Source organism: Helianthus annuus, chromosome 5, assembly GCF_002127325.2.
Source record: "Helianthus annuus cultivar XRQ/B chromosome 5, HanXRQr2.0-SUNRISE, whole genome shotgun sequence".
Lineage (NCBI taxonomy): Eukaryota > Viridiplantae > Streptophyta > Magnoliopsida > Asterales > Asteraceae > Helianthus > Helianthus annuus.
In genome coordinates, this window is record NC_035437.2 from 170,269,850 (window position 1) to 170,281,648 (window position 11,799).

The 11,799-nt window shown below is 33.9% G+C and overlaps 1 long non-coding RNA gene across 1 annotated transcript; it reads right to left on the minus strand.

The window, feature by feature from the left end:
- Positions 1–3,172: 3,172 nt before the first annotated feature.
- On the minus strand, positions 3,173–5,251 carry LOC110939447. The gene is made up of 3 exons (XR_002592262.2): positions 3,721–5,251; positions 3,503–3,628; positions 3,173–3,430 (listed from the first exon to the last, which is right to left on the minus strand). It is a non-coding gene; the product is annotated as an uncharacterized LOC110939447 (long non-coding RNA).
- Between the last annotated feature and the right edge of the window lie 6,548 nt (positions 5,252–11,799).

Consider the following 11,799-nt stretch of genomic DNA (forward strand, 5'->3'; position numbering starts at 1 on the left):
TTTGGAAAAAGTATATATTTTGAAAAGGAGTTACAAATTTAATTTAGTTAGTTATTAAAGGGGAAGAATACAAATTAATGGTTTATGTAAGTTTACCAATATACCCTTATATTAAAATTAAATGCAAATATTAAATGAAGTAAAATGAAGCATTCTTATTGGTTAAAATTTTTTCTTTTTTCTTCTTACAAAAAAATTCTTCTCATTTGAACCCTCCCCTATATATATATATAGGGGAAGGTTCAAATGAAAACTACTAGTTATTGTGAAAACTCGAAAACTAATTAAAAAAAGCCAAAAAACATACAAATTTTTTTTTTGCAAACCAAATTTCGCAGGTTTTTTTATATAAAAAAATTTTCAAAAAAAAAAAAAAATTTGTGTAGTGCACATGTGTTACTACACATGTGTATGTGTACTACACATGTGTATTATTACACATGTGCACTACACAAAATTTTTTTTTTTTGAAAATTTTTTTTTTATATATAAAAACCAGCGATTTTTATAAAAAAATTGAAAAAAAAAAAAAAAAATTTTGTGTGTTTTTTAGGCTTTTTTAATTAGTTTTCGAGTTTTCACAATAAAAGTGGTTTTCATTTGAACCATCCCCTATATATATATATATATATATATATATATATATATATATATATATATATTTGCACTCGTGTTAAATATAGTAACCCTAATTCAACCTTATCCTTACATCACGAGACAGAACCCCAACGAACTTAGTCGGGCAGAGCCTTGACATGCGTTATGGGGCTCCAGATTAATCAGAAAGGGTATCAGTGATCGGGGGTTAAAACACTTAAAACGGGGCAGGGCATTATTATTATTGATGATAATTAAAAAAATAGAAATAGAAGAATAGTGATGGAAAGTTGGCGAGAGTTCAGAGGGTAGAAAGAAAGGAAAGAAAATAGCAATTGTGAATGACCTTTCGTGTCCCTATTTATAGTGTGCCAAAACCTTGGAAAACAAGCTGACTAAGATTCATTTTTGATACAACTAGGATTTAGTCCCGCGGGCGTTGCCCCGCGGGCTAGAACATCGTGTGAGCGAGTGTTGTCTTCATATGTTTTGCTTTATTTATAACGTCGACTTAACTTTTAATTAGCAATTCCTAATTATAATGCCGAGTAAAGGACTTTAAAGAATCTACTCAATGACTAAACAGGCTAGTTGAAGACTGCTTCTTTTACATGGAGCATTTTGAAATCTATGAAATCCAATTAAGAAAGTCCAACAGGTAACTTGTATATCGTATAACCATGAAATGATGAAGCAGACAACATATTTAACATATGCAAAGCATAGCTTGATATGAAACATTTATATTTATAAAATACTACAAATATCCAAAATTTAATAGTACGAAAGATGATCTAGACAGTTATTCCAATCGGGAAGCATATTAAATTCAGATTCTAAAAGGTCAATCCTGAGCCCTTCTATAAAATGACATTATTACCTTATGATTGTTAAACCAACTTGCGAATTTCATCCCGACAAACGCATCATCATCAACAGAGCATCCATCCATGTCACTGTTGATCATTCTTTCAACTAGTGACTCTGGTCATAACACTGTTGATCATTCTCTCAACTAGTGTTTTTGGTCATGTCACTGTTGATCATTCTCTCAACTAGTGACTCTGGACTTAGTAGTGTCCCGTGATATTACTTTGTCAAATATATTTTCTATGGCACAAAACCACTTAACCCAGAAAATGAAATATATCATTTTCTGTTAAACTAATAGCTATAACTTTATCAAATATAATATATTAACTAAATAATTGTGATATTATTCTTTAATATATTAACGTAACTAAGATTAAAATATAATCTTAGTATATTAAAAGTAGAATATATTATTTTTTGACATATTTTATTATGATATACATCTATGTCAAATATAACATGTAATAATTTAGTATATTACATATTATATTATATTTGTAGAAAATATATGATGTTTAATAGTCTAGTAAAATATATTTAAGTCTTTTTCTTTTTCATTATTTATATATAAGTTTATTCATCATGTCAATTTGCTTTGACAAACTTGGCCTAGCTAGGTGTCCCAAACCAACCGCATAACATCGCCCATTCCATATATCTTATATAAATTTATAAGATATATTCAATATTTTAATATAGTAATGTAAAAAAAAGAACATTAAGTATAGGCTATGGCTACTAGGGCATAATTCCCCCGTGCTTGTGGTCATGCTACTATTGGCTAACTTTTTGACCAATAGTAACGAGGGTCAAGTAATGTATAAAACCTCACATACCGACAGTTATTATAGAATATAAAAATTTAATCACTATAAGTATAACTGGTAAATATTTAGGATTTTGGAAAGTATAATTGTATCACAAAAAGGTGATAAAACTGTGAGAAAAGAGAAGGGACTCACCTTGTAACTTTAGGGTTCAACTAGAAAGCCTATTGGTAGAATCTTTGGTATAACTTCTGAGCTATTTTAAATATATATATATATATATATATATATATATATGCACTCGTGTTAAGTATAGTAACCCTAATTCAACCTTATCCTTACATCACGAGACAGAATCCCAACGAACTTAGTCGGGCAGAGCCTTGACATGCGTTATGGGGCTCCAGATTAATCGGAAAGGGTATCAGTGATCGGGGGTTAAAACACTTAAAACGGGGCAGGGCATTATTATTATTATTGATGATAATTAAAAAAATAGAAATAGAAGAATAGTGATGGAAAGTTGGCGAGAGACCAGAGGGTAGAAAGAAAGGAAAGAAAATAGCAATTGTGAATGACCCTTTGTGCCCCTATTTATAGTGTGCCAAAACCTTGGAAAACAAGCTGACTAAGATTCATTTTTGATACAACTAGGATTTAGTCCCGCAGGTGTTGCCCCGCGGGCTAGAACATCGTGTGAGCGAGTGTTGTCTTCATATGCTTTGCTTTATTTATAACGTCGACTTAACTTTTAATTAGCAATTCCTAATTATAATGCCGAGTAAAGGACTTTAAAGAATCTACTCAATGACTAAACAGGCTAGTTGAAGACTGCTTCTTTTACATGGAGCATTTTGAAATCTATGAAATCCAATTAAGAAAGTCCAACAGGTAACTTGTATATGGTATAACCATGAAATGATGAAGCGGACAACATATTTAACATATGCAAAGCATAGCTTGATATGAAACATTTATAAAATACTACAAATATCCAAAATTTAATAGTACGAAAGATGATCTAGACAGTTATTCCAATCGGGAAGCATATTAAATTCATATTCTAGAAGGTCAATCCTGAGCCCTTCTATAAAATGACATTATTACCTTATGATTGTTAAACCAACTTGCGAATTTCATCCCGACAAACGTATCATCCTCAACTGAGCATCCATGTAAAACAGCACTATGACCTGAATTGCATTTATTTAATTAGTTTATCATCTATTAATATAAAAAATAATATTTCAAAACATGTTACTCACCAACAGTGACATTGTCACCAATCACAGTCGAATGCACCTTTCCTGGTAGATTAGATTTTTCAACATGCACAAGTGAGTGATCCTATATGTCCGTGCCAGATCCAATACTAATGCTATTTACATCACCTATATACAAAACCATATCTCATTAGTGAAACAATATTTAATAGCTAGTATTTAGTAAATCAGGTGAAACATTAAGCAATTTCTTACGATACCTCTACTGTCTGCAAGATGAAGACGTACGTTTACATTCCTTATTAAAATCAATGTTAACGCTTGAACCACACAGGTCAAACAAAGTTAGCACATAAAGATGAGAGTTTCGAGCTAATCTTTTGATCAAACCCACAAAACCTAACGAAAACAGTAAGAAATCAACACATTCAGATTAAAAAACTTGAAAAACACGTAATACTATATAGATTTCAACTTTTTAATCTATCAAATATCTCAATTTCTCCATTAATCAAAGTAACCTTAACATCAATAATATCAGTCACAAATGACCAGATTGAAAGTCAAACTTTCACAAACACATAAACACATACATACAAAACATGTCATTTCTCTTAAATAAACGTTCGAACCTAATAATCTTTGGAAAGTTTCAGATAAGACATATGAACCACCTTTTCAATAAAACTCAAGCCTTAAGTACCGAGAAACCGAATTGAAAATCATGCCAAAAAAATTAAGAATCACTAAAAAACCACAAAACAAACATCATTTTGAAACCGAAAACCGACATCCAACAGTCTGCCTGGCTGTGTTTCTGACACTCACCAGAAAATCAAGAAGGACTTAATCTTACACAAACCCACTTGTCCAAGATTCTATTTTCATAATCAGAAATCTGATCCATGTGCAGATAAGTCAAAATCAAATCAAAAGAGGCTCAAATATGAATTGACAAAAAAGATGCGGGTTACCCCATGGCTGCAAATACACGGTTGCATAGTCACAAAATATCAACTATGCCATCCTAATATTGCCTCGCCAAGATACGGGTCAGATCTTTGATGTCCACCTTTAATACCTATCATCACAGCCTTTAAACAAATGTACAAACAAATACTGTTGCTACCATAACAACGAAAACACCACCATAGGTATTGTGAGCAAGCACAAAAACCAAATTGACTCAGGTATTAAACACCATCATCGTCACCAAAGCCCATAAAATCCAAATCGAATCAGGCATAAAACATGTAACCACATTGAAGGTGTGACTGAGAGGCCATAGACGGCCGGAAATAGCTCAGAAAGCCGCCGGAAATGACCGGCCAAACCCCCTCTGTCGATCTGTCTCTACATAATCCGAAACACACCCTCCTTGTTACATTGTCTTCCCCGCGTCGGACCGCACAACCGCCGCTATAGAAAAAGAATCTTCACCGCTCCCTCTGCTTTGTCCCACCTTTGCGAAACTCAAACCTCAAAAACCCTCTCTGCTTGACCGCCACCGTCACCGAACACAACGAAAGTGCAGAGCGAGAGGAGATGGTGATGCAAATGTGGTTGTGGTGATTCCGTCGTTCATGGTTGGCCGGAGGTTTTCCGCCATGTGGAGTGGCTGTGGTTGCAGCTCTCTCACCCTCACTTTCTCAAACCTACAAAACTTAAACATTACCTGATTTAAAGAGAATACTCAGAGACAGAGGCAAATGATATATTTTATGAAAGAAAGTTTTTATGGTGGGGAAGATGGATAGAATGCTCAGAGAGACAGGGGATAACATGTATGGTGGGAAGGAAGATGGTAGATGTGTGGACACATGTGTGAAGGAGAAACCGTATATATATATTTTTTTTTTTTTTTTTTTTGAAACACACCCTAAGCTCAAGTTACAACCACCCAAAGCCAAAAGTAGTTGCTTCTTTATATATGGAATAATATATACACATATACATTCACCTCCACCACATTCCCATAATTCTATTTTGTAGGACACGTCCCCATGTATCCATCCATTTAATTTTTAATTTTGATATATTTTATTATTATAATTAATTCAACTGCTTTACTTATTTGGCGCTTATAACTTGTAAAAGATGACGTGTTATAAAACTATGAATATACCATTTAGAACGAGAATAATCTTGTCTACATTTTGAACCAAGTTTCATTAAAAACAGAGTAAGTCCAAATACAATGTATTTTTATAATTTAATTATTAAACGGTTCCTAGTCCCGTCTAGGTACTTTATATTTCTAACAGTCAACTTACCCGTAATCTACCTGTCTAATAATATAAGTTTTTATACACTTTTATTTTAATAGAAAGGTCACCCATATACAAGCCAATTAATTAGTATAACATTCCAACCAACTATATATAAAATAGTTTTAAAACTATTTGGGTCGAATAATTATATTAAAAATAAAACTAGTTACTAGTGGTTAATAAATTAAACAATCTATAATTCTTATATGATAAAAAAATGGATATGTTACATCCTCCCCACCTTGTTTTAAATCTCGTCCTCGAGATTTGGGCTACAATGTTTCCTTTAAGGTTATGTCACGTCTTAGTCAATAAGAATAGTATTAAGGTAAATGACACAGAATCAAGACGTGTTCAAATGAATACGAGTTTTACAATAAACAGGACTTAATGGTTCAACGGAATTATTTCCAGAAATCGATGTCAGACAAACGAGGTGAAATGAGATCATTTTCAAGGTAGCTAGGTTCAAGCCAACGGAGATATATGATCAATAGATATCTAAATTCAATGTTTACAAGTTGTAAGTGACTTTAGGAACAATAGAATTCATTGTTAAAGGAAACTTACTTTGATTGTCAACCGAGGAAGATTTAGAATCAACAAGCTCAAAATGAAATAGAAGCACAAAAATAATTTGTCAACTATCAAACCATGATATGAGAAAAATCAGTGTGTTGAGATGATTGAATTGCAAGGATACACCGAAATACAACAGAGTTTAGTGTATCATTGTCTTAATACATAATTGCATCAAGACTATTTTCAATGATGAGTCAAACGAAAGACATACGTGGTTTTGAATGATTCGTATGATTGTGATTAGCCCAAGCTACAAGTTTATATCGACGCCGCAAGGTGTCGTAATGATTGAAATAGTTCAATAATTACGGTGACCGAACAAATTCACCGTTTGCGGCAATCAACTGAAAGTTTTAATGAAGTAAATTTGGATATTTATTTCAAATAAATCTTATAGGATTTTCAATTGATGATGAAAGACCAAATGAATATCATAGAATTGTTTTTTGATCAATGATGCAAGAATCTTTAGAGATACACCGGAATATGATATGAATTTGTGTACTCTTATCTTAACACATAATTGTATTAAGACTGTTTAAGATAATGAACCAACAGAAATTAAATAAATAAATTCGTACATCAGGTGTGAAAACGAGATTAGCTCAAGCTTGAAATTAAAGAAAACGCCACCACAAGGTGTCGTAACCAAATAAATGATTCAATGAAAGTGAAGACCAAACAAGTCTGTTATGGTTTTGAATAGATGAAGTACTTGACATGATGCATTTATTTAAAAACTTTTATTTATGCCAGGGTTAAATAATAACTTAACTTAGATATTACATATCAGCGATTACATCTGGAATCATTTCTGCTTCTTGCGTCGTAAGTACGAATGCTTGCGCGCTCCTCTTAGCTTCATCTGTTGTTCTTGTTCTGGCCTTGTTGTCGAATGCTTTGGTCAGTTTCTGGCAATATGGTTTGATGTGTCCTGTTTCTCCGCAATTGTAACAGATATTAGTTTTCCTTCTACATTTTTCCTCTATATGCCCAGTCATCTTGCAGAAGTTACAGTAGGGTGTTCTCCTAAAACGACATTTTCCTGAATGCTTTTTGTTACAGCTTCTGCCGGTAGGTTGCTCCAACGACGGTTCAGTTCCTTTCTTCTTAAATTCTTGGGAAATTTTCTGGGCTAACTCTTTCTTCTTGTTTTCTTCTCTTGTGCGGATTAGTCCATCTGTCAGGATGTTAGCTAGTTCAACTGTTTCTTCAATAGTCTGTGGTCTAGAAACCTTGACCATGTCTCGGATTTCGCTAACTAATCCCCAAATATAACGAGAAATTAGTACCGGTTCTGGCGAAGCCAGAGTTGGTACTAGTCTTGCGTATTCGAAGAACGTTGTCGTATATTGACGACAATTCACATCTATCATTTTATGATTTAGGAACTCGTTAGCCATTCGTTCCTTTTCATAAGGGGGACAAAATTTCCTTTCTGTCATTTCCTAGAATTTTTCTCAGTTCATGGCATAAGCCATGTCACTTCCTTTTGCCTGAAAAATTGTATTCCACCATTCTAAGGCTTCTTCCTTAAAGAGGTTGGAAGCATACATCACCTTATCTTTTTCGTCACATTTGCTGATTTTAAGAATAGCTTCCGTCTTTTCCAACCATCGTAGAGCAGCCGTGGCTCCTTCACTACCCGCGAATTCAGTTGGTTTACAAGCTAGAAATTCTTTGTAGGTACACCCGAGAGTCATCACCTTCCTTTTCTTGGGAAATGGGGTTTTGATATTATCATCATTGTCTCCATTGACACTATGGCTAAAACTGTCGTTACGAGTATGCTTGCTACTCACAGACAGCTTTGGTGTGTTCTACGGGGTTTTTAACAGCTTTAATTATTAAAGGTATAGCATTAGCTATTCCTTGGGCTATCATATTTTCTATAGCATTTTTATCCAAAGGATTTTCATTATTAGTATGAACTTCGGGATTATGTGATACTTTATTCGACATCTGAATTATAAACATTTTCAATTATTATTATCACAGAACAAAACAAGACAATACTTTCAAGAATCACATGTGCAAATATATATACATATATACATATATATATAAATCTACAAGAATAGCACATATGTTACATTGTATTAATTTCCTAACTTTATTGTTTGAGTTTAGATATTAAAAGAACACCTAAATAGCTTAAACAAGTGGCTCTGATACCACCTTCTGTCACAGCCCCCGACCCCACCCTGGGAGCGAGAGCCGTGAACCAGCCAGATGGTATCGGTGTTTATTAATTACGCAGTAGAAAAATTTTCATCAGAATCGTAGTTAGGAAATAATTTCAGAGTTTGTAAAACACCAAACTTTTAATATTAAACAAATAGGCTTAAAACCATAATAAAATTAAATTGTTTTCATAGGGATAAATCCAAATAAATAAAACATAATTTTCTTCTTTTATTCAGGTGTTCATAGCCACTTTATTTAAGCCTTCAGTGCTCCATAGCTGGCTTCTATTATCTTTACAACAAGTTACCTGAAACACGTTTTGAAAACATTTTATCAGTAATAAATACTGGCGAGTTCATTCCATTTTTATAAAAATATATTGTTATACTTTACAGCATTAAGAGTGTTTATATTTACCCAAAACTCAATCAGTATTTGTCACATGGTGGCAGTTCCGATGTGACAGTGGTCATATCACTCATTGGCTCACTTTCGTCCAATAGTGAATTTATCAAGTAATAGATATTTAGTATATCTTACTATTATATTGGTCACTAGGCGATTCCTGTGACGGTGGTCAAATCACTGTTGATCATTCTCTCAACTAGTAACTCGGGTCATATTACTGTTGATCATTCTCTCAACTAGTAATTGTGGTCATATCACTGTTGATCATTCTTTCAACTAGTGACTCGGGTCATATTACTGTTGATCATTCTCTTAACTAGTAATTCTGGTCATATCACTGTTGATCATTCTTTCAACTAGTGACTCGGGTCATAACACTGTTGATCATTCTCTCAACTAGTGCCTTTGGTCATGTCACTGTTGATTACTCTCTCAACTAGTGACTCTGGACTTAGTAGTGTCCCGTGATATTACTTTGTCAAATATATTTTCTATGGCACAAAACCACTTAACCCATAAAGTGAAATATATCATTTTCTGTCAAACAGCTATAACTTTATCAAATATAATATATTAATTAAATAAGTGTGATATTATTCTTTAATATATTAACGTAACTAAGATTAAAATATAATCTTAGTATATTAAAAGTAGAATATATTATTTTTTGACATATTTTATTATGATATGCATCTATGTCAAATATAACATGTAATAATTTAGTATATTACATATTATATTATATTTGTAGAAAATATATGATGTTTAATAGTCTAGTAAAATATATTGAAGTCTTTTTCTTTTTCATTATTTATATATAAGTTTATTCATCATGTCAATTTGCTTTGACAAACTTGGCCTAGGTAGGTGTCCCAAACCAGTGTTATTCATCATTAGGGTTTGTTGACACAAGAGCGAAACCCTGATGACCTTTGGAGCGAAATCCCAGTGTTATGTCACAAAAGCGAAACCCTAATGATCTTTGGAGCGAAACCTCTCAATTTTGGTGACACAGGAGCGAAATCAGGGTCTTGAATGTTCAAAAGAGCGAAATCTGATGTACAAATGAGCGAAACCCCCTCCTAATGTCCATAAAAGCGAAACCTAGTCCGAGGTCAATTTTGTCCATTTTTACTTTGAATTTAGGTCTCAAATTCTCAGGGATTTGTCTATGTTCAATTACGCACAATCTGTGAAATTTTGATCCAATTTTGACCGGTAAAACTTTCTGAAATGAAGAAAGAAGGTGTAGAAGTAAGAAATCTTGATGAAATCCAGCTAATCTGTGCAGAACTCCTCCTCCTGAGCTCCGATACCACTTGTAGGATCGTGTTCTGACCCGAACGAGTCGTTCAGAGGAGTTTTACTTCGTTTCAGGTGCGGAATAACAAGAAACGAAGGTAGATACAACTGATTCTTCACTAAAACTGCTAACCGTATTGATTAACACTCGATTACACGCAGTTCTTCACACCGGCAGCACTTCGGTATGGAATACAAGGCAACGATAATGATTTCGCTCATGCAACACCTATATATAGTTGCTGAGATTTCGCTCATACGTACATGCACACATGAGTGAAACCTCTACATGTCCAAATAAGCGAAACCTATGACTAAGACCATATGAGCGAAATCCCTATTGACCATATGAGCGAAATCATCTTTCTAATAACATACACTCTCCTATTTTCTCGTAAAACGCGCCCTAATCTATACAATACAATGTAAGACTCGATACAAGACGAAGTCGACAGATGTAGTGCACCAACAGACTCCCCCTCAGATGTTGACGAGTCGACTATCGAGTCACGACAATGCTGTGTCTTCACATCTTCAGTCTTGATCAGTCTCTGGGCTTTTCTTTCTCTCTCTGTTTATCAACAGACTCATCTTTGACAGCATCTGCTTGAATATCTTCGGACTCCCTATCTCGATTTGCGGGTATTTCTTTGTTCTTCAGCAACATCTTCATCAGGATCATCGTCTAGCTTTCATGTTCCACTATCGAAACCTGGCTCAAGCTCTATCTACAGAGTCTTTAATTTCCAGAATTGAAACTTGGCTCTCTTTAATCAGAGTCTTCAGGTCTTGTAACCTGGCTCTTTATCTTTAAGTTCAAGATCAAAACCTGGCTATTCCTGCACATTCTTAACCCAGAAGTAAGATTTTAACAATTTAAGAATTTGTGTTCACCAACACTTCTGAACTAATCAGATGACTCTCTTTCATAACATATTCACCAACAATCACTCTCCCTCAGATCATACACATATGATGAACCACTTGTTGATGTAAAAACACATGTTCACAGTCAAAACACACTCCCCCTCACAACAATGTCATCATGTTTAGCACTCGGAATTTTGAAAATCAGCTTTCCAACATCAGTTGTCGAAAATCTTTTTGACTTTTTCAAAAGTTTATGCTAAAACACACCTAAAATCTTTTTGGATTTTTCTGAAAGAAAATAAATGACACTACTTGTAAAAACAAAGACTGACACCAATTGTAGAAACAACAAGATGCAGAAATGAAATATTTACAAGCAATATTTTTGAGAGCTTGCGTAAGAGGATCATATCAGTTTATGAGACATGTCACCAACACCGTTAAGCTTGATTACATTTTAAGTTCTAAACAATTCACCTAGATTGTCAGTATATTTGTCCACTTAAATTTTCACACAAACTTCAACTGATCCGAGATACGATGTTAATGTTTTAAGCACTTGAACTTATTCGTGTGTCCTACTTCTTGAATATACTCCCGTATCCAGATCCCAATATTCAGTCTTACAGGTGAGTATACCACAGCTGATATCTGTTTAGGGGTTAGATGCGAGGGCCGTGAGAGCTCAGGTCGATACTTCCGTATATGCAAAGAGATGAC